The sequence below is a fragment of the Canis aureus genome, chromosome 5 (genome assembly GCF_053574225.1).
Source record: "Canis aureus isolate CA01 chromosome 5, VMU_Caureus_v.1.0, whole genome shotgun sequence".
In the NCBI taxonomy this organism is placed as follows: Eukaryota; Metazoa; Chordata; class Mammalia; order Carnivora; family Canidae; genus Canis; species Canis aureus.
In genome coordinates this window covers 2,932,692-2,956,680 of record NC_135615.1, presented here as the reverse complement: position 1 = coordinate 2,956,680, position 23,989 = coordinate 2,932,692, and the positions used below count along the sequence as shown (strand labels likewise).

The 23,989-nt window shown below is 42.8% G+C and overlaps 1 long non-coding RNA gene across 1 annotated transcript; it reads left to right on the top strand.

Moving 5' to 3' along the window:
• Nucleotides 1–3,250: 3,250 nt before the first annotated feature.
• LOC144313617 (uncharacterized) lies at nucleotides 3,251–22,916 on the top strand. Its single transcript, XR_013379214.1, has 3 exons — nucleotides 3,251–3,449; nucleotides 19,158–19,267; nucleotides 22,519–22,916. It is a non-coding gene; the product is annotated as an uncharacterized LOC144313617 (long non-coding RNA).
• Nucleotides 22,917–23,989: the final 1,073 nt, after the last annotated feature.

The following is a 23,989-nucleotide window of genomic DNA, read 5'->3' as shown; positions in this document are numbered from 1 at the left end:
GGGAAGAGAAAAAGATCTTCCACTCATCTCAGTCTATATGCAAAAATTAACTTGAAACTGGTCATAAACCTATATGTAAAAGCTAACACTAATAAACTTCTAGAAGAAAATCCAGGCTCATTTGGGGTAGGTAAAGATTCCTTAGATAGGAATTTTACAAACTACAAAAGAAAGCAATTGATAAATTGTACTTCATCAACATTAAAAAATGTATTTCCTTGAAAGTTTTCTAAAAATTCTTTTATTTATTTATTCATGAGAGACAAAGAGAGAGAGGCAGAGCCATAGGCAGAGGGAGAAGCAGGCTTCCTGTGGGGAGCCCAATGTGGGACTCGATCACAGGACCCCAAGATCGTGACCTGAGCCAAAGGCAGATGCTCAATCACTGAGCCACCCAGGCATTCCCCTTGAAAACTTAATAAAAAATGAAATGGCAATCTATAGGGAGGAAAAAATATTTGCAATTCACATATCTGACAAAGAACAAGTATCCAGAAGATGTAAAGGATTCTTACACTTCAATAATGAAAAGTAGGGGAAAGTCGTATTTCAAAATGGGAAAAAGATTTGAGGGGATCCCTGGGTGGCTCAGCGGTTTGGTGCCTGCCTTTGGCCCGGGGTGCGATCCTGGAGTTCCGGGATCGAGTCCCGCATTGGGCTCCCAGCATGGAGCCTGCTTCTCCCTCTGCCTGTGTCTCTGCCTCTCTCTCTGCGTCTATCATAAATAAATAAATAAATAAATAAATAAATAAATAAATAAATAAATAAATAAATCTTAAAAAAAAAAAAAAGATTTGAACTGACACTTCACAACAAAAGACTGAAATGGCCAACAAGTACATGAAAACATGCTCAGTATCATTAGCCCTCAGAGAAATGTAAATTAAATCACAACAAAATACTCCAACCAGGAGGGCTAAAATTAAGAGGACTGAATGATGTTGATGAGGATGCAGACACACAAGAACTGTCATATACTGCTGGTGGAAATGTAAAATCTGTTACTATCACTTTGGGAAAGAATTCACAAATTCTTATGAAGTTAAGCATATACTTACTATATGACGCAGTAATTCCAGTCCTAGGCATTTACCCAAGAAAAATTAAACTTACATTCACAGAAACTTTTACTTGAATAGTTTCAGCAGCTTCATTCATAATAGCCAAACCCTGGAAGCAATTCCAGTATCTGTCAACTGGTGAATAGATACACAAATTGTGGTACATCCATACAATGCAATACTACTCAGCAATAGACGTAAAAATCTACTTATAACACAACTACATGGATTGGTCTCAAAAATATGCTGAGCAAAAGCAGCAAGACACAAAGAGTACATCTGATGATTATTACATTTATAGGAAATTATAGAAGAGGCAAAACTATTCTATGGCTGTCTGGGTGGATGTTGGCGGGTTTCCGCGAAGGGATCTGAGGAGACTTTTTTGAGTAAAGGAAATATTCTATATCTTGATTGTGGTAGTGTAGAAATTGGTCAAAACTCATCTATCTCCGGGGTGCCTGGCTGGCTCAGTCAGAACATGCGACTCTTGATCTTGGGGTTGTAAATTTAAACCCCACGTTGGGTGTATAGATTACTTAAAAATAAAATCTTAAAAACAAAACAAAACCCTCATCTATCTGCATACTTTAAATAGGTGCATTTCATTACAGTTGATTTAAGAAAGATGACCAGGTCAGGGGAAGCTCAAGCCCTGACGCGATGGGAGCGGTTGTGTTCTTTCAGCTCTCTGATTAGATGAGTAAGTTTATCTCATTAGGGGGAAACAATAGAAGGTTAGCTCTGACTGCTGACCTAAGGCATATTTTCTCAATATCAGTAATGAAAGAGATATCTTCTAAAGCACAATATAACTTACTGATTTAACCATTTACTTATTTCTGCTCCCATGCCTCACCACTCTCACCCATGCTAGAGTATCAGCTTTCCTCTGCTTGTGTTCATTGTAGGTATCAGCAAGATATACATACAGTAGGTATACAGTAGGTATCAGTAAGCTATAATAGATACCCATCTGTTATCTTCTGTATCTTATTTCTCAATTGGTTCCAAACTCAGAAGATAAGGTTGTTACTTGTCTCCTAAGACTCCCAACAGCCTTCTCCTCCTACTGAAAACAGTAATAACAATAGCACAATAATAAACCAAAAATCGTCCAACATTTATGGGGTGCTTACTAAGTGCCAGGATTACTATGTGTGAAAATGCTTATAAAATGTTACGTCTTGGGATCCTTGGGTGGCGCAGTGGTTTAGCGCCTGTCTTTGGCCCAGGGCACGATCCTGGAGACCGGGGATAGAGTCCCAGGTCGGGCTCCCTGCATGGAGCCTGCTTCTCCCTCTGCCTGGGTCTCTGCTTCTCTCTCTCTCTCTCTCTCTCTCTCTCTGTCTATCATGAATAAATAAATAAAATCTTTAAAAAAAATGTTATGTCTTTCAATCCTCATAATAATCCAGTAAAATGTGTATCATGTTTATTTGCATTTTGGAGTTGATAAAGCCAAGGCGCAGAGAAGTAGCTCACCCATGGTCATACAGTTAGTAGGTGGTAGAACCGGGTTTTGAAGCCAGGTAATCTGATCCTTGGCCTTATTCGCACAACAGCCTGGGCATTTTGTTTGTTGTTGTTGTTAGATTTTGTTTATTTATTCATGAGAGACACAGAGAGAGAGGCAGAGACACAGGCAGAGGGAGAAGCAGGCTCCCCGCCCGATCCCAGGACCCTGGGGTTAGGATCTGAGCTGAAGGCAGACGCTCAACCACTGAGCCACCCAGGCATCCCAACAACAATAAATCTTGCCATCATACATGTGGGGCTCTACATTGGCCTGGTCCCCTTGGAGCTAGTTTCTCCTGACTCACTATTCCAGGCCCATACTCACTTTATTTTGGGTTCCCAGGTGCAGTAAATGATGTCCTCGACCTTTGCACATGCCTTTTCATCATACAGAAAGCTCTCCTCTCCCAGCCTCTGTTCCACCCACACCACTGATTTCTTCAGGCTTTATTGAAATACCACATTTTTAGAGAGGCTTCTGACCCCCTCTTCTCCAAATCCAACCCAAACTCTGCACTATTCTCTTTCATTTTAACCTGCGTTGTATAGCCACCGCACTGATCACAATCTGAAATTATTTTCCCATTTCGGTGTGTAACTGGTACGACCTGCTTCACCAGCTTGGGGTGAAAATTAAGTCACGGAGCTTTATTGTTCGTGTCAGCACTGGCTCCAGGTTCCACCTGCCGGCCTTCCAAGAAGCCTCCTCCCTTCCTGGGGTTGCGGGGGGTTGTCCCCCAGTCAGACTGTCCAGTAACCTCCGAGATTCACTCCACCTAAAGAGGCCAGTCCTGCTCCCAGACGCCTTAACAAGAGTGATCCAGAGCCTCTCGTTACTTTGGGGGCCGGCCCTGGTGTTGCTTCCCGTTGGTAAGAGCCGGCCCCAGAGGCTGTGGGGGCCGTGGCCAGTGCCCTCGGGCCCCTCGGTGGGTGGGAGGCGCGGCGGGAGGGGTGCCAGGCGGGGCCCACACTCCGGGCCCCGCGGCCCGCGGCCCAGCGCCACCCGCAGGTGCGGCGTGCGAGGTGCTGAAGAGCTGGGCTGTGCCGAGGCTGCGCCGAGACGCTCCAGGGCCCCTCCCTCCCGCTCGCACCCGAGGCCCGGCCCGCCGCTGCCCTCCCGGCGCCCCGCCCCGCCCCGCCCCGCCCCGCGCCCGCTCAGGGCCTCCTCCCTGCCCCCCCAGGAAGTCCCAGTCTGCACTGGAGTCAGCGCGCCTCCCCGGCGGGAACTAGGAAAGGGCTTCTGTCTGGCACACCCCTCACACCCCCACACTCACACGCACACGCACACGCACACCACCGCGTCCTTCCTTCCCCGCCTGCAGCCGCTGGGGCCACCTCTCCCAGTACCAGAAGGGCGGCGGGACTGCAGTGATGGTCTCCGGCACAGAGACCATGTTCTCCTGAGCAACTGGAATTTTCCTAGATAGAAACTGTGGGAAACTTATAAATAGAAGTTCATTTTAGATTTAAAAAACTAGAATTCCATTCCAAGCGTTGCCTAGCTACGTCTGTCTGCCTGATTCACCTTCAGGCCCTCTCCTGGAGGAGCCGGGGCTTCCCACTGCTCCTGGCTGAGGGTGGGCGTTCAATCCACACCTGTTGAATGACTGATGAATCACCAAATCCTGAATAAAACTGTGCCTATCAGTAAACTAGGACACGAGTTTGACAACCAAAGGATTAATAGGAGGTTACATAACAATCTTATTAAACGCCGACCATCAGTTGTTGTGTTCATATACATGCAATTTTATGCATTGCTTCTTTTTAATTTAAAGAAGAGCTCCTTTTTATTTTTTTTTAAATTTTATTTATTTATGATAGGCACACAGTGAGAGAGAGAGAGAGAGAGAGGCAGAGACACAGGCAGAGGGAGAAGCAGGCTCCATGCAGGGAGCCCGACGTGGGATTCGATCCCGGGTCTCCAGGATCGCGCCCGGGGCCAAAGGCAGGCGCCAAACCGCTGCGCCACCCAGGGATCCCAAGCTCCTTTTTATTTTGAAACTTTCAAAAAGATCTCAGACATTCGAAGTGGTAAGAAAAAAAAAAATAATATAACGAACACTGGGAAACCCACCGTAGATTTTTTTTTAAGATTTTATTTATTCATAGAGACACAGCTAGAGAGAGAGAGGCAGAGACACAGGCAGAGGGAGAGGAAGAAGCAGGCTCCATGCTGGGAGCCCGACATGAGAATCGATCCCGGGTCTCCAGGATCACGCCCTGGGCTGCAGGCGGTGCCAAACCGCTGCACCACCGGGGCTGCCCCACACTGTAGATTTTAAGGTGTAAACCAAAACTGATGTGGAACCTACCTGTGTACCCCTACCACTCCCCAGCCCTTCCCATCTGAAGTAACCATTATTCTAAATGTGAAGAAACTTCCACAGTCTTGAAGGGATGGCACCCCCCCCCCCTTGCACAGGAGCTTGCCCCTCCCTTCTAATCGCAGGTGCTCAGAGGTGAGCACCTGATGCACCTGGCCAGTCAGCTGCTGCTCCTCAGGATTGTGAATTGAGGGTCTGAGTTAATTTGCTGTGATGAGCAAAACTGACAGGTTATGCTAACTTGGGGCTTAGACCTTTTTTGGGCGTTGCCACAACGTTCCTTCCAGAACGGCAGGAAGAGATAAGAAAGGCCACGCTTGCCCCTGAGACAGAGGAGGAGAGGAAGGAGGGGGAAGGCCAAGGGGGATGACTTTGACCTTACTTCCAAAGTTTTTCCCATCTGGGTCCCACTCCTCTCAGGCTTCCCTGCTCCCACTTTTAATTTGTGAGACTCCTTTATAACCTTCCCATGATTTCCATTTTAGTCAGATGGAATTTATTAACAAATAAGCTTTCCCCACAAAAAAAAAAAAAAGAAATTTTGTTCACTAATTACAAGCGGATGAAATTCCTAAAATCTTAGAATCTGATTCATTTGACAGATATTTACTGAGCACCTACTGAATACTAAGCTTTGCTACAAATCTTTGGTTCAGCGGTTCAGCTTTCCAGCCAAGGTGACCAACCAGCTCCGGTTCTGGGGACTTTGCCAGTTCCTCGCACCCTAAGACCCAGCTCAGTCTGGCAGAGGGGGCCCTGGGCTACCCTATTTCCAACCACAGTAGAAACCCTCCTACAACATCCCCTGCTTTCTAGCAGCTGTTATTGTACAAACATTTGGCTAGACTTTAACAGACAATTCTTTGTGCTGAGTTTAATTCCATCTTCGTATAGTTTCTACTGCCATATTCTGCTTTTGGCTCTTTTCATAAAACACATTTTCGTCCATTGTTAAAATCTATTCCTTTCTGACCAGGCCTGTGCTATAATTTAACCTGGATCGGTTAACTGTTACCTTCCGCAGAGTGGGCACAAATCAGGGTCCTCCTCAGCTCCAACAGCCCACTAAGGTTGTGCCAACACCACTCTCTTCCTTGGGAGGAACTTCTGGGAACCTCTTTCTCAGGTCAAGTGATCCCAAGGGGCTACCAATACACAGGACCCTGAGTCCTTCATTCATTCACCAAATGCATCCACGGAACCTCTGGCACCTACAGACAGGTAGAGGAGGTGAGTCCTGAATCCCAGTAAATACATACTGTGTGAATGCTAAATTCCCTGAGAGATGGATCAAATTCTAACGGGCAAGAGAGGAAAGAGGGATGGCAGGCAGCTGGAAGAATCAGTAGTTACTTTAGGGGAAAGCGCTGTCTGAAAAAGCAACTGCTCAACTTCAGCTTTCCTAAGCCACATGGCATCAGTAACCTGTTAAGGGCCATTACAATACTAAAGGATGTATTTATCAGTTTTCTAACTGGGACGGGGTCCTGAGGAAATGGGTTGGAAGCCAGCTGCTTCTACCCATCTTACGCATCTCCATCCTTTGTGGGTCTCATCCATGGCTGCACGTTGAAATCGCCCAGAGAGCTTTAAAATTTGACAGCTGGGGGCACCAGGGTGGCTCAGGTGGTTGAGTGGCCAGCTCTTGATTTGACTCAGGTCTTGATCTTGGGGTCTAGGGATGGAGCCAGGTGTCAGGCTCCCAATTCACGCATTCTCTCCCTCTACCTCTCTCCCCAGCTCATTTTCTCTCTCTCTCTCTCTGAAATACATAAATAAATCTTTAAAAAAAAATTGGACACCTGGTCTCACCTCAGAGTTTCTAATTAGTTTGTCTGTGGTGTGGTGTAGACATCAGATTCCTGAATCCCTCCCAGGTGATCCAAGTGCAGCTGAGGTTGAGCTGGATGCTCAGGCCAAGACCTCCCTGACCTCTCCTCCTCTCAATCTGGCAGAAGTGCTGTTGGCTCTACTCCTCAAGGAAACATCTCTTGCTCCAGTTCTCCTTTCCGACTGCCCACCGGCTCCCAGACCTGAGTTTTTCAGTGGCCCCCTCAGTGGACCAGCAGTTTGCTTTCTGCCTGGCCACCAGAGAGGTCTTGAGGCCCAGGGTGGTTGACAGCCCTCCTCTTCAAGCCTCCTCGGTATGTCTTGGAGTGGAAGAAGTCTTTGTCTACCTGATAGGGCCAGAGTTGGCCAGATTCCTGGTGGTCTCTTTAACCTCCTCTCTGCCCATCCTTCCCACCCCCTCCTCAGGCTTCGACCTCACTGCCTCCCTCCCCTCCCCTCAAGGTTTTCAGACCTAGAGACTTCTGCCTGAAGTGCCTGAAGTGGTTGCACGACCTCCTCCCTGATGTAACAGATCTCTGGTGGACTCTGACCCTCACCGAGGGTTTTTTTTTTTTTTTTTTTTTCAAATAAGTCTCAATTTTAATAAGATCCTCTACATACATTTGCTACTAAAAATTGAAATAGCACATCAGGGGTCCCTGGGTGGCGCAGCGGTTTGGCGCCTGCCTTTGGCCCAGGGCGCGATCCTGGAGACCCGGGATCGAATCCCACATCGGGCTCCCAGTGCATGGAGCCTGCTTCTCCCTCTGCCTGAGTCTCTGCCTCTCTCTCTCTCTCTCTCTCTCTCTATCTGTGACTATCATAAATAAATAAAAATTAAAAAAAAACAAAAAATGAAATAGCACATCAAAAAAAATTACAATTTCTGAAAACCAGAAAAATCTACTTTATGCACACCCTCCCCTAATTATACTCTAACCAAACCACCTCAAGTTTTCTGTGTATTCCTTCTGCACAAGTTACTTGGCTTCCAATTTTTTGATGTTAGGTTTTATCTTAATGACTTTAGGCTTCTCAAACACCTTCTTAGACCACCCTGTTTAACATAGCACCCCCGGCCTGACTCTCTATGCCCTCATTATACTTTGGTTATCTTTTTAGCATTTATCACCTATTCCATATTTTTGTTTGTTTAATCTCCTCCCCACCCCCCATTAGAACGTGAGCTCCATGAGAACAGGGGCAGTATTTTATGCTCTGCTGTATCTATAGCACCTAGAACAATAGAAGGTGCTCAATAAATATTATTAGAAAGAATGAAGACAGGCAAATTTTAATGGGAGAGAAAGGGTATGGTGCTGCCAAAGCAGAGCAAGTTGATGCAGTATCCCTTACCCAGTCACTTACTGGCCGAGTGACCTTGAACAAGCTTCTTTACCTCTCTCTGAACCTCAGTGTCCTTATCTGTCCATGGTGATATAATAGTACCTGTGGGCCTCAAAAACTTGTCGGATTCCATGGATCCTGTATGCATAGCAGAGCAGAGTGCCTAGTAATGGCAGAACATGCCCCATTGAGAGCAGCTGTAGTGGTTATGTACGGTACCAGCAGGGCTGAGGAGGGAGCCAAGCCCCAGCCCTGGATGTTCTGGAGAAAGATGATCTTCCCGGGGAAGGAAGGGAAGGCATTTCAGGCAAAGCACAGATTTGGGAGGCAGGGGGCCCAGGCTAGTGGCACAGGTTGGTGGTTGATGATGCTTGGTGACCCAAGTCGAGTCTTTGCTCTGAAAGCCAGTTTTTTATACCTGTAGACCTCACAGTGTTCTTTGAGGATCAAAAGAATTATTGTATATGATTCTTCATTTAAATCATATACATTTGAAAAGAGCCACCTAGAGAAATACTGCATATGCTTCTTTTCAAACCATAAATTGCTACATAGGCTCTTATTATGATCTCCCGAGTTTGTCCAAGGCTGTCTATATAAACACAGACACGTCTCGTCCTTCTCATCTGAGGCTGTCCTATCCTCCAGGGACTGGCATTCCTAGGGACTGGCCAAATGGGAACACGGCTGTTTAGCTGCACCCATCTCTGCTCAAAGGCTCAGTTTCTCTTCAGATTTATTTTGTACTTTAGTCTGTTTTAATATGGGCTCTTAGAATGTGTACTTTTTTATTATTCTACTTTATCATGCTATAATTTCTTTAGGAAACATTATTTACTTTTGAAAAATACCTAGTCTTTGGGGATCCCTGGGTGGCGCAGCGGTTTGGCGCCTGCCTTTGGCCCAGGGCGCGATCCTGGAGACCCGGGATCGAATCCCACGTCGGGCTCCCTGCATGGAGCCTGCTTCTTGCTCTGCCTGTGTCTCTGCCTCTCTCTCTCCCTCTCTGTGACTATCATGAATAAATAAATAAAATCTTAAAAAAAAAAAGAAAAATACCTAGTCTTTGTAAACATTATCCTCATCTTTGTTGATGTATTCCCTGTTTGTTGTGTTTAAAAATATATACATAAGTTATATATGTATATTGATTGCATATACTATTCATATGCTTTGTGAGGTATGTTATTTATATGTAGGCTCACTTTTACTCCTATAATTGTCTCCTTGTTCTAACCTCTATAGCTCGATCATGATATAAGTCTTAAGAATACTTTTTTTTATCTGCCATTATTCGTGTTTTCATTCAACCATTTATTCACTCAATAAATATGTATGGAGTGCCCACTATGTGCCACTATTGTATGGGAGGTAATGCAACAAAGCAAATAGATTTAAAGCTAAGAACTATGGGCTAATAAAGCAGGGAGGAGGACAGGGACTTGACTGCAGGGGTTTCAACATTACCCACGGATGGCCAAGGAGGGCTGACTCAGAGGGCAACATTTTTGCTAGATTCGAGGGAGTTAGGGGACAGGTCTAGTATCGTGCAGAGTAACAGTCCAGGAAGGGGGAATGATAAGTGCAAAGGCCCTGGGAATGAGTCAAGTCAGAGAAGGAGCAAAGAAGCAGAATGAGGATGGGGTGTGGCAAGAGATGGGGTCATGTGCAGCTATGATTTCAGGATAGGTGAGGGATGCAGGTTGCTTAGACCAGGGAGGTGACAGCAGAGATGGGGAGTGGATGAATTCTGGATATTTGTGAAGAGTAGCCCTTTCCTAATGTTTAGGAATTGTTAGTGATCTCTGCTGGCAATGTGACTTCGTTGGTATGACATCAATTAGCTTAAAGAATTTCCTTTCATTTAAAAGACTCAAGATGCTCGTACTCCCTGTGGGTCCTCTCTGCTGGCGTTTCACCCCGGATTCCACCTCTCTGGGTCAGCAAGGTCACCTTCTCCTACATGCATGTCATTGGCTCTCCTTCTTGAGTTCACAGACCCGTCTCCTCCGCAATGCCTTTCCTTTCTTGAAGGCGTAGGCAGGGCTCTTGCTTCCCAAAGGATGAGCTTTGGGAAGACCCAGTGTCTCACAATCTCTGACTCTCTCACTTGCTGAATTTCATTAACATTACACGTGCATTTGCTTTGATGTGAAAAGGAAACAAAAATATTCTCCCCCCTCTCTCTGAAAGTTCTACTTGCTAAAGTTGGTCAAATTTGAAAATGGCATTTTAAAAAGTCATTGACCTAAATAGGCAACCTAAATTATACCATCTTCTCCGTGAGTGGAGTTTATGTAACACTACGGTCAAGGGTAGAGCTGGGGGCTGTTTACTGGGATCCATCAACCTGCTGCCTTCCCAGGGCCATGTCCCTCGGGACACCACCTGCCATGTTGCTCTTTGTAGTTTTAAATATCCTTGGTGACTGGTCTAGCACTACTCCCACATGAATGGTTTTGCTGTTTTCTTTTACAGTTCTTCATAATAGGTGGGCTTTTTCCCCTAACAGTGAATACACAACCTCACCCTCGGTCTCTTTCCTGTATTGCATACATTATATGTTGTTGTATTTCATCTTCTTATTACTTTAAACACCTAAAAACAAAATAAAGAGATCTAACAGTTGTAAATACAAGGCTATAAAACCATCCACTACATTGAGTGTGGTGAAGGTTAATTCTACAGATTATGAAATTGATCACGTCACTAAATCTTGTCAACTTTCTGATACTCTTTCCATGTCACCTCAGCATGTTCCTTGAGTAGAATCAGGACATTCTGAAAATCCAGATCGAACAACACTCATTTCCTAACTCAAACACAATGAGCCCCCTCTTCCTCTTCCCCAGAGAATAGAAGATGATATGGTCAAACTGCCATAAAACTTACTTTTTTAAAGGTTTGGGAGGGAAAGAAGTTCTTCATTTGGAAACTACTGTTTATTTCTTTTCCTTTTGCTTTGCCCTCTTCATATTCTTTTATTCTCATTTTTGCTTATAGCAAACAAGCAACATCTGAGAAAAGTCAGTCACCCACAACCCTTACTCCTGCCCTGCGTGAGGTGACGTCATGGAGTGTGACACTGAGTGCTCCTCTCCAATCCCACTTCATTGCTTGATAATTTTTTATCTTGGCTGAATCACCTCAAGTCTCTGAAGCCCAATTTCTTTGTTTGTAATATAACATTGTTTCTCCCTCTTGTGGGGTGACTGTGCACCCGGGGAGACCAGTGCCCCCAGCAGAGAGACAGAGGACTGTTCTCCAGGAGTCTGTCCTGATGACCATGTCCCTAGGCTACATCTGCCACTAGAGTGTCTTCTTATCTTACTCTAGTCTCCTAACACCTTGTCATACTTCAAGAAGTAGTATCACTTCCTTGTGAAGGCTCTGCGGAAACTACAAAGAAATAGTAGTGTCAGGGATAACTGACACCATCCTGGGTTTTTTCACTCGTTCTTGAATTACATTATTTTTTCACCATTATCATCTTTCATTTTCCAAAACTTATAAAAATGTTCAGTATCACTTGGTAAAGAACTATTGCTTGCTAATTACCATTAAATCTTTCTTCTATTAAATAGCACACTGACATCTGCCTGTTGCTATCATGACCGCATTGCAAACCAAATTTGAAAAGTTGAGGAATAATCAAAGGTATAAATAAAATGGCATCTGTACATCATCATATGTTTTAGCAGGTTAAGAAGTGGATGGAGTCCTAGCAGCGGCAATATATCATTTGGGAATTTACTCTATCTAAATTGCATGTTAGTTGCTGTCATCCTAGAGAATTTCCTAGACAGAAATCTCCTAGTTATCAAATTTTTCAATCCAGGCCTTATCATTCTCTGTATTTGTTTGTAAATACAAATGTCGTCGTCGACTGTCATTGAAGAATCTGGTGACAGAAAGCACTTGTAACAAGACTTCTGCCAACACAGGAAAGTAACCAACTTGAGGCATTGGACTTGGGGGTCGGGGCAAGATGGTTGAGAAGTAGGGTCCCCAAGTCACCCGTCCCCACCAACTTACCTTGAGACATTGAACTTGAAATGAGGATTGAACACACTTAGATAACTGTCTTAAATGATAATAAAGGTTTTTTTGTTTGTTTTGATTCAGGGTTTTTTTTTTTTTTTTTTTTTTTTTTTTAATGTCATTCTGTCTTACTGCAAACTCAAAAATCCTCCCGTGGAGCTCTCTTGTCAGGCAGAGAAAATCCCAGAGCGGAGCTGGATGAATGGTTGCTCTCAGCACTCTGCCCCTTCTCTCCTCATCTCTATTTAGAATTCCGGGTGCTTCTAAAGTGCATAATGGTCAGCTTTTTTGAAAGGTCCACAGAGTCAGTGTGTTCTTTGCTGTTCAGAATTTAGCCTTTTGAAAGCAAGCTGTTCTACCAGCTTTTACATAACTGTCTTACTTGACTGCATGGGCCCTTTCCTGTTGCATTTCTGCTGACACATTCTGAATTGACTTTCCTAGATGAGCTGATGCCTGTTCTCTTAAGTTTTACCAACAGCCGATTGTGTAAGGTGAGATTTTCACAGTGAAAGACACAGTATTCCTACAAGACATGCTGTGCACTCTGTAGCTTTTGGACAGGTAGCTGGGCTGTTGTATCAATAGTTCCTGACAGAGAATAGGCTTAACTTCCAGATGCAGGGATGGAGATGCGAAGAATCACCACTTATCACATTCACAGGTACTTTTCCAAAAAGAAACAATTCATTTAGGTAACAATATATGAGGTGCCGTCTTATGAATGCCCAAACTACCCAGTGAAAGCACCAATAGGAGAAAACATTAATGAACTATTTACTAGAGCATCTTGTGGCTCACCTGTATTAAAGCGTTTTCTTCCATCTAGGAACTATCTCAGGCTATTTTTATGGTTTCTGGAGCCATCTGTTCTAACCTGTACTCGCTGCTGCTTAGAATACAGATGTTAATTACCTTTTTAACATTTCCCTGCTCCTTGCAATAAGCCTCAAATGCCCCCAAGCGTTTATTAGTTTCTCAACACTCAGGCCTTCTCTTTGGTTTTCCACGAGCAGCAAAATTCAGAACTCTTCTCTCCCAATCATCTGTAGCTAGAGGGATACCAATTTGCCCTCTGGGGAGAAGTGCAGAAATGACACTGCACTTAAATCTGTACTAATGCAGACCTTCTCCTGCTGAGTTGAATAAAGTCATCTGAATTCTAAACATCTTAAACCTCTCTTTAACAGGATGGGTTCAAACATGTCAGAGAGATTCCTTCCCAACCGGAAGCTTGTCCAGTTCTTCATTTGGAAACTACTGTTTATCTCCCTGGTAGTTAAGTCCATGGCTGGGTTCATTCCCATGGGCAGACCATCCGTCAGTGAAGTGTGGCCTTTATTATGGTTTCTTTTCATCCATGGGTCTGATTATCCTTTCTTTCTGATAATAAATTCCCTAAGGGGCCCTAAAATGGATTCTGCAGTAGTTACTGGTTTGTCCACTGACTTTTTTCCTTGTTTCTTGTTAAAGGTCAGGAAGTTGCTATTATAGCAAATGAAATGTAGTTTCCAAAGGGCCTCAGAGAATAAATAGAAACCCCATTTAGAATGTGAACATACTTTAAATGGTTATGGAGGATGACTCTGCCCTGCCCCTGAAAAATAACTCACTTCAATAGAAATTAAACATTTGTTATTTGATAAGCCTTCTAGAGTGTTTTGCTAATTAAAATTCGTCATTTTATTATACTACTGAAAACTACAGAGGGAAGACTATCTTGCAGTTGCAAAGAGTGGACTTTTGCTCAGTTGTGGGAGTTCTTGAATTTTATTACTTTACTCACTCCTGGCAGTTGCTAATTGAACTAAAAAGAAAGTAAGTCAGGAAATAGTGGAAAAAGAAGAGAGCACAGTACCAGGCAGGAGTAGATTTTTAACATATTTTTACTGAATAAATGAGTGAAAAGGAGAAAAGGAACCCTGAAGATTTTTAAAGAAGGGTTACCATGGGCAGGATTTCAGAACTTCTGGTATCAAAATCAATTAGAAACATTCAGATCAGGGGCATCTTGGTGGCTTAGTGGGTTAAGCGACTGCCTGCGGTTCAGGTCATAATTGAGACCCATGTCTGGCCCTGCCTTGGGCTCCCGACTCAGCAAGGACTCTGCTTCTTCTCCTCCCACCACCCCCCTTGCTTGTTCTCTCTCATAAATAAATAAAATCTTAAAAAAAAAAAAAAAAAGAAACACTCAGGCCATCCTTTTCTGAGTGTGAATATGATCTTGCCATGAGGAAAAAAATGTTTCTTCTTTGAATAAAATTCTGGAGAATAAAAAAAGATGGGAAGATGAATGTGAAGAGAAGCTAAATGAGATGAGCAGAAGATAAAAAGCAAAGAGGAAAACACAGACTAGAGCCTGTTACAACAAAAGCTAACAGAAATTACGCAAATTCGCTCTCTCTGTCCTCTCATTCCCTTTCCTTATTTTTAGTATTTATACTCAGAATTCCAAAGGGAGATTTAAGGACAATTTGGAAATACGTTAAGTAAGACAACACCAGGTGGCAAATAGCAATTTAATTCTCCTTGCCAGCAGAGCTAAAGACTTAGAATGCTTTTTATTAGCAAAGCTGGGTGGGAGGAGGACAGAGGGGAGGCCAGCAGGGAAAAGCCATTAAAGTGTTTCGACAAAGGCAGCCCAGCGATGGATGGCTTTTATAAGAAATCTTTTAATATGCGCATTAATTCTTCTTTTCATCTTACCGCCTGCTAGAAAATTAGTTGTAGAGGCATTACAGATGTTTTCTCTGGAGCAAATACTTACAGGAGTAGTGTGTTGACATTGTGTGGCTTTGGGTTTCAGGGAGCAGGCTGGTGCCTCTCGGGACATGTACACACAGCAGGCAGGCCCTGCCACACCCGTGAGAAGCCAGTTGCATTCAGAGGCAGCCGGAGTCGTGTTTGCCCTCTGCACCAACTAGAGTGTGGTGCTCTTTATTTTGAAAATAGGATAAGGGGTCTGCTTCGGAAGTCTTTCATGTATCTGTGTCCTGTTTGGTTTTTATCTGTTGGAGAAATTGGATTTTCAGAGACCCTAAACACACACTATTTGGATAGTGGTAAATACTTAACATTTCAGATAAAGGAGAATATCCTGCCATTGACGTTGTGATGATTTCAACTTCTGTCCCCATGAGCACCTTCACACACCCCTACTCCGGCCCCGTCTACTTCAGGGGCCCCCGGAGCTCTGTGTCTTCCTTCTCTCCAGTGAGACTCCCCAGCTCCAATTCTGTGTGAGATCCACTGCAGCAGACAGAGAAGGACGGAGAAGCCCAGGCCTGGGGGCTCCTGAATGGAATCATAAGGGATGGTTCCCCTTTTCTTCTTGGAAGCATTAAATAAATTAAACATTAATCTATTATTGAATAGATTGAATAAATGATATTAATCGTTTACTAATCGACATGATGTTTAAAACCTCTTTCTCTGCAGTGTCTTACTAAGAAGGGCTGCGGCTAGAAATTATTCTCCATTTCCCCAGAGATTTGTTCTCAGTTTGTTTCACTGAAGTTCTAAAATAGCAAGCACTTTTGCATTTTACTGAATTGGCCCAGAGGTCTAGATTCACATTATACAACGACCTTCCAAAGTTGCATAGCTGGCCCTTCTTGTCAGGTGCCCGAGGACTTGGTCCCCACACACAAAACCAAATAGAGAACCAAGGAAACTTTCTCATAGTTTGGGTAATCAGTATGAAATTTACCTGAAAAATCATTTCACATCCTTGGGAATTTGCCCTTGGAAAAGAACTATTTTCTACTTTTCCTGAATAGTAGGTCTTGGAACTGTGACTTATCCCTAACGGGAGCATGAAAACCCCAGCTTTCGTTCATTTGTTCATTCATTACATATTTACAGAGAATTTACTGTGTAATTTCCAGGAATTGGTTGTCAAAGATGAGTAAGATGTGGTATTGAGGAATTTAGGTAGGGGAATTGTATGGTATCCATATATGGTGAGGTGAGCTGTAAACCAGATCTGGGGAGGCTGGAAAGGCTTCCCTGAGCAGGTATATTATTTCTTGATGGCTGAATAGAAGCTTGACAAGATGAAAACAATAGAAAAGGCCATTCTACAAAAATGGTATATCATGTGCAAAGGGTCAACAGTCAGCAAAGGCCCTCAGTGTTTGAATAGATGGGCGAGAAGCTCGGGGTGACAGGGCATGGTATCTTCTCTTTTCAGCTGGTTAGACCCACCTGCTCAGCCATCCTCTTCAGGGCTGAGTAGGAGGTGAGAGTTAGGAGACCCAGAGGGAGGCTAATAACTCTTTTCCAAAAGAGCCACCAAGGATCAGGTCTCAGAGGCTTATGGAACAAGTCGTTGAGTGAGGGGTCAGGGCATGACTCTGCACAGCCGGAAGGGATAGTGAGCCAAAGGGGTGACACTTGTGGGTGTCTGATGCTCTTGCAGTGCTTCGGGCCACCTGCTAGGGCCTAGGGAAAGGCCGGTAGTGGAGATGGATGGAGGCGGAGAGAGATTCTGGAGGTGTTTCCCAACTAGCAGTGGCAGGACCCTGTGATGCTGGACCTGGGGGAGGAAGGAGGACATGTTTTGCCGAGGATTGTGCTTGAGGAACATCTGCTTGGAGTTGGATGATATGCTGGAAGCAGGGTTCTGAGTGTGGGGCCTGGGACAGGCGTGGGCAGCAGCCCAGAGCTGACCTTTGTCCCGGCACTGAGCAAACTATTGCCCGTGGGTTAGTGCGTCCTGACTGCGACCCTGCAAGGGGGCTACGCCTACTCCCAATGAAAAGAGGGGAACTGAGGAACAGGGAAGCGAGGGGGTTGCCTGTGGCCAGGCTAAATCTGTGGCCCATGTCCACCTTGTTCTCACTTCCCAGAATGTCGAGAAGTAATCTCTGTTTAAAAATTTGAATTTTTCGCGGATTTCGGAGGATGGGTTGAGCATATGCACCAGGGCCTATATGCATAAGGGACTGAAGAATTCTAGGCAGATAGCTTAGGGAATGGTCGACAGTGAGAGGAAAGGCCCCTGGCAGCGGAGGATGTGCTCCCCATGGTGAGCCCACATTTCCCCATGGATTCCTGCTGGTGCAGCAGCTGGAAAAATGAAAGGCTTGCCTCACACATGCCTCCTGAGGACATTGTAGAACAGGCTGGTGAAGGAGCCTGGAGGAGTGGAGGAGTGGAGGCCTGAGGCCCAAGGTGGTTGGGAGGGTGGTGCAGCCCTTGTCAGAGCGTTTGCAGACTCAGCAGTCCTCCAAGATAGCTTCAGGGGCTAGCACCCTAGGGTTTTCTTCTCGAATAGATCCATGCCACTCCTGCGGGTTTCTCTGAACCCTGGAGAATGATCTACAAAAGACTGAGGTTCTTACAACTCTGCCAGTGCTCAGGGTCACTGATATTGTAACCCTACTTTCCCCTCGGGCAAGAGCACAGAGCATAGGGTATATGACAAAGAACAATTGTAGCCAACCCTGGTTGTGTGTGGCACAGAGCACTTACATATATTACCTTATTTAACCCCTGAAATAACACCAAGAAGTAAATGCTACTATCGCCCCATCCTACACATGAGAGGACGGGACAAGAAGAAATGTCCCTAAGTTCTGTTAAATGTCCCTAAGTTCTGTTAAATGTCCCTAAGTTAAAAGTTTATGAACCGAGGACCTCCGGTAAGCCTGCTGTGATCGTCACTTTTTTCATATTGAATCAAAAAGTCCAATCTGAATGCAGCTTACACAAATTCTCAGGCTCCTTCGAAGATGGCCAACATCTTCTCTAATTTGAAGTTTGTTTTCTCAGCTGACTGGATTTGTCTCCAGCACCCTGGAGGTGTGAAATGACATCACCATCTGATCAGCATCTAAAAACATTTTGGCTAATTTAAAAAATAGAGATCTTGAGTGTAGTCTCTTAATTATATTTGACCATTTGAGCATGCTGCGCGAAAACCCCGGGTAGGCAGCCTGTTCTGCAATTTGTTTTTGAAACAAGCTTTTTAGTCTCATGGGCTGAGCAGATTCTGTTTAAAGGGTGTACACTGTGAATCACAGTTTCAAAGGAAGACGACAAATACAAATCTCAGCCAAGCAATTTGTAAAACTGGATTGCTGACAGAAATCCAGAAAGCAGTGGAAAAACAACCAAACACAAAAACATAGTCAAGTGCCTGGATGTAATGTGAAGTAACGAGGTGGAATGAGCTTGGGATGACACGATGACACAAGGGAGCGCAGAGTGAGCAGGTTGTCTTATTTTGAAAAACAAGGAGCATGGCGATCTGAGCCCTGAGAATATTCCACAAACCCAGGGTGGCGGTGCCTTTGGTGTACAGGCTTCCTTCACCTGCTCCTGAGGAGTCGAACTCTCTGAGGGGACCCGGAACTGAGTGTTTCCTCAGATTCAGATGCTTTATTATGTTCATTAAGCTCAGTCAATACAGGGCTCTGGAATGATGCCTATCATCATGCTCGTAGCTAACCCGTACTGAGCTCTCTACCTTCAAAACGTATCAGACTCTGTCTGGTCCTCACTTGAAAGCAAGCTCCACAGGGGCAGGGATTTTGATTTACTCTGTTCACTGATGTGCTTACAGTACCGAAAACAGTGCCCAACACGTAGTCGTGCTCATTCATGTTGATGAGTGAATGAACCGATGAATGACCCATGCTTGTACCTGTGCAGGCAATACTCTAAGTGGTTTACTGAGTCACTTGATCTGGACCACAATCCTGTGTTGTAGGCATTTATTTATATTCATATATATATATATATATTTCTTATTGGGGTTCCATTTGCCAACATACAGTATAATACCCAGTGCTTGTCCCATCAAGTGCCCCCCTCAGTGCCCATCACCCAGTCACCGCATCCCCCTACCTACCTCCCCTTCTACTACCCCTTGTTTGTTTCCCAGAGTTAGTAGTCTTTTGTGTTTTGTCATCCTCTCTGATTTTTCCCACCCAGTTTCCCTCCTTTCCCCTATAATCCCTTTCACTATTTCTTTTATTCTCCGTATAGTGAAACCATATACTGATTGTCCTATATTCCTATTTTACAGATGAGCTGACAGAGTCCCATAGAAGTTCATTAGCTTGTGCATGATCGTGACGAAGGCAAAATCAAACCCAGTCAGTCTGACTCCGAAGTCTGTACTGTCACTCTTTCATGGTAATACAACTGGACTTCAAGCCTCATATTTTCACTGTTTTTTATCAGTCTCGCTAGACTTACTTCCCTCTAATGCTCTTCTAAAAAGTCAACGTATTTTATATCAGACTTCTTCACACATAAAGAAAACTTTTATTTTGTTCTTTTTAAAGCATACATTATTCAGTGCTCTTATTGCTTATGCCAAAGGGTCTAAATTCATTTACATGCAAAAAACAATTAAGATTGGAGAATAGAAATATTACCCTAAGGAGAATCCTAAATTTCTATTTTCTCTTAAGGACAACCTCAGCTTATTATGATTTTTATATAAAAATGTATTCATACTCAGTTTTTTTTCTGTGGGTCAGTTTAAAAACCATTTTTCAGAAGTAAGTAACATGACACAGAATTACCCAGGCCATAAAATTATAAATCTGAGTTTTTATGTAGCCTTAATTTTTATGTAGCCTTCCTAATTCTCCGGAACAATTTTATCTCTTTAAAGCTATCAGATATACGTAAATGATACTGTGTTTAGAGAGGTACAGACTTACCACTAAAGAGATAAAAACATGTTAGGTAACTACAAATTGCAGCCTGTGCTGAGTTATCTATCCTTTTTTTTCATAAGTCTCCTTTTCAATTGGATATGTCTAAGTTTTCTTGCTCAGGCAAAGGAAAATTAAGAGCAATTCTTAGTTTGCTACTGTATTCTGTTGAGTTTGCTTAAGGAATTTTTTTCAGTTCAATTTTGAACTGTTAATTTGCAGCATTAAAAGCCCCTTGTGTGGGATCCTTGGGTGGCGCAGCGGTTTGGCGCCTGCCTTTGGACCAGGGCGCGATCCTGGAGACCCGGGATCGAATCCCACATCAGGCTCCCGGTGCATGGAGCCTGCTTCTCCCTCTGCCTGTGTCTCTGCCTCTCTCTCTCTCTCTCTGTGATGATCATAAATAAATAAAAAATTAAAAAAAAAAATAAAGCCCCTTGTGTGATAAAGCTCTACCCTCCACCTTTTCCATCTGATTTCCTGCCATCTCCAAGCCCTCTGTCCTCCCCGCTAATCATGCTCCAGCTGTCACCATTCCCACAGGTTGGTCAGTCTTTTTGTAATGAAGAAGAGGATTGCAAGAAGTAGTGAAATTTTGCTAAGTACATGACCATCTTTTTGTTCTGAGGTCTTCAGACTGTTAATTCAGCAGCACACATGAAGAGGACATAGAATCAAACAGAGCCCTTTATTAGGAGTAATTTTAGGTTGCATCAATTCCTTACAAAGAGCTCATAGTTTTAGAGCCATAGACTCTTACAAGAGACCTTAATAATCATCTCATACAACCTCTCAGGTAACTGAGAAATTGGTTATTTGTGGACTCATTACTCAATTATATTAGTAGAAAGCCAAAGTTACAATTACATTCTTTTAAAAATCTTATTTTTCTGGGGCACCTGGGTGGCTCAGTCAGTTAAGCCTCCGACTCTGTATTTCATCTCAGGTCATGATCTCAGGGTCATAAGATCGAGCCCTAAGAGGGGTTCTATGCTGGGTGAGGAGCCTCCCTAAGTTTCTCTTCCCCTTTGCCCCTCCCCAACCTCTCCTCATGCACTTACTTTCCTGTTGGAAAATGTTTTATGATTAACATGGGAAAATACATCTATATAATTTGTATCTATCTCAAATTTAGCTGAGTTAGTACAAATGATCCTTATGGAATTAGATGAAGCCCCTTTTCTTTTGGACAACTTCTCCATTTGACTAGGCTTCTCAGACAATGCAAATGCGAAATCTGAATCTCATTTCAATATGTGGAAAAATATGCCATGGAATTGTCATATCCCAAGACCCATTGTTATCCTGCAAACTATTTTAGACGGATCTCTCCCAAGAGAAAGCAGATCAACTATTTTAGTTTTTCAAATAACGATCTTGGTCGAAGATTTCTGGCTAACTTTAATAAAAGATTCTTCAGCAGTTTTCTTTTTGCAAACGTAATAGACTCTTTGTAAATGTAGATACTTTGAAAAAAACAAGAACAGATTTTCTTACCACATAATTTTTATAAGTTTTAGTTCTGTCAAGTTTTTTTGTTAAAAATATAAAGTATTTATCTTTGATTTATTTTAGGTTCCTTTGTGTCTAAGGATACCTAAGTACAGACAGATTTCAAATTTTCTTTTTCTCTCTCTCTTTTTTTAAGATTTTGTTTTTGAGGGCAGCCCAGGTGGCTCAGTGGTTTAGCGCTGACTTCGGCCCAGGGCGTGATCCTGGAGACGCAGAATCGAGTCCCATGTCAGGCTCCCTGCATGGAGCCTGCTTCTCCCTCTTCCTCTCTCTGTCTAATAAATAAAATCTAAAAAAAAAAAAAAAAAAAAAAAAAAGAAAAGAAAAGAAAAGATTTTGTTTTTGAATAATCTCTATACCCAATATGGGGCTCACATTTACCGCCCCAAGATCACGAGTTGAATGCTCCACTGACTGAGCCAGCCAGGCACCCAAACCTCAAATTTCCTAGTCCAGATCTTTACATCCTCAAGTTTTAGATGGAAAGACCATGTTCCGCTTCTGCATTTCCCCAATTCACTAGACAAATCATGCTCTGCTTTAAGGAACATTTCCAAATATCTGCTAAGAATATTGCTACAGTCCTGTCAAGGGCAGTACCCCCTCCCTCCCAACAGCATGTATTCACTAATCTAAGATTGATCCCCTTTCCCTGAGCCCCATTAATCTTTTAGCTTTTCGTGGAGGGTAGTTTTTCACCATTGAAAGTTAAATATCTCCAAATATGTATAATCTCAATAATGAATATATTACAACACTATAAGTCACAATTCCTAAGCTGACTGAAGTGATTTGGTTAAGTTTTAAAATGATACCTGTAGGGTAGGGGGATGGGGTAACTGGGTGACAGGCACTAAGGAGAGCACGTGATGGGATGAGCACTGGGTGTTACACTATATGTTGGCAAATTGAAATTAAATTAAAAAATTAAAAAAAAATAAATAGAAGGATACCTATTGTAGTGTGGTGATGATAATATATTTTCTAAAGATTCTGGAAAAATCTACATGGCTACATTTTATAGATGTTGTACTGTGCAATCACCTTTAGGATGTTGACAACATCAATATCATTTGCAAAAGCTGGATGCTAAGAACATGATTCCACTCTATATAGGTTCTTAATTCTATATTGGTTAGAACAAATCTAATTTACTGGTCTCTGTATATAATTTGTTTTTGTTTAATTTAAGGCATTTTCTTTTTGTAGCCTTCAAGGTGGAGACACTGCCACTATTCGTAGAACCTGGGAAAAGAAATACTCTTCATTCTTCCCTTTCTCTCACACTTTAAACCGAACAAATCTCAACATTTTCTGATTATAACTTCAAGTACTTTTCATTTGTGTCTCCCACATGAAGATTAGAAGAAAAAAATAAAACTTAGTATTTATTGATGAAATGGTTGTCTTCATAGAAAACCTAAAAGGATCTATAGAAAAATCATGAAAATCAATAAAGAGAGTTTGGCTAGGTTGCTGAATATAAAATTAATGCAGAAATACCAATTACATTTCTATACATCAGTAGAAGTAATTAAAAAATAAAATTTTGAAAAAAGATGTCATTTATAGTACCAGCAAAAGTATAAAGGAATGAGAGAAAAATCTTCCAAAATAAACAAGCTTTTAATGAAAACATTTTAAGCCTTTGTGGAATGCCATTAAAGAAGGACTAAATAAATGGAAAGATGTTTTGTGTTTATAGATAGATTTAACATTCTTTGCTTCTATATGGACTTTTTTTGTTTTATATTTATTTATCTATTTATTCATTTTTAATTTTTTTTGTTTTAATGTTTATTTTTAAAATTTTAATTCCAGTATGCTTAACATACAGTGTTATAGTAGTTTCATGTGTACAGTATATAGTGATTCAATAATTCTGGGCATTTCTCAGTGTTCGTCAAGATAAGTGTACTCTTGTGGAGCCCCAGTGGCTCAGCGGTTTAGCCCCGCCTTCAGCCCGGGGTGTGAACCTGGAGACCTGGAATCGAGTCCCATGTCAGGCTCCCTGCATGGAGCCTGCTTCTCCCTCTGCCTGTGTCTCTGCCTCTCTCTCCTTCCCTGTCTTTCATGAATAAATAAATAAATAAATCTTTAAAAAAAAAGAAGATAAGTGTACTTTTAATCCCCTTCCTATTTCGCCCATCCCTCCACCCTACCTCTGCTCTCATAACTATCCATTTGTTCTCTATACTTAAGATACTGTTTTTTGATTGGTCTCCTTATTTCTGTTAATTTGGTTTGTTTCTTAAATTTTACATATGAGTGTAATCATATGGCATTTGTCCTTCTCTGATTAATTTCACTTAGTATTATACTCTCTTGACCTATCCATGCTGTTGCAAATGGCAAGATTTCATTCTTGTTTATGGCTGAGTAATAATCCATTGTGTATATATATACCACTTCTTTATCCGTTCACCTATCGATGGGCACTTGGGCTGCTTCTATAATTTGGCTATTGTAAATAATGCTGCTATAAAAGGGGTGCGTATATCTCTTTGAATTATTATTTTCTATTCTTTGGGTAAATACCCAGTAGTGCGATTACTGGATCAGATAGTAGTTCCTTTTTGTTGTTGTTGTTAAAGATACCATCCATTTATTTGACAAAGAGAAAGAGAGAGACAGAGAGAACACAAACAGGGGGAGGAGGAGATGGAGAAGCAGACTTCTC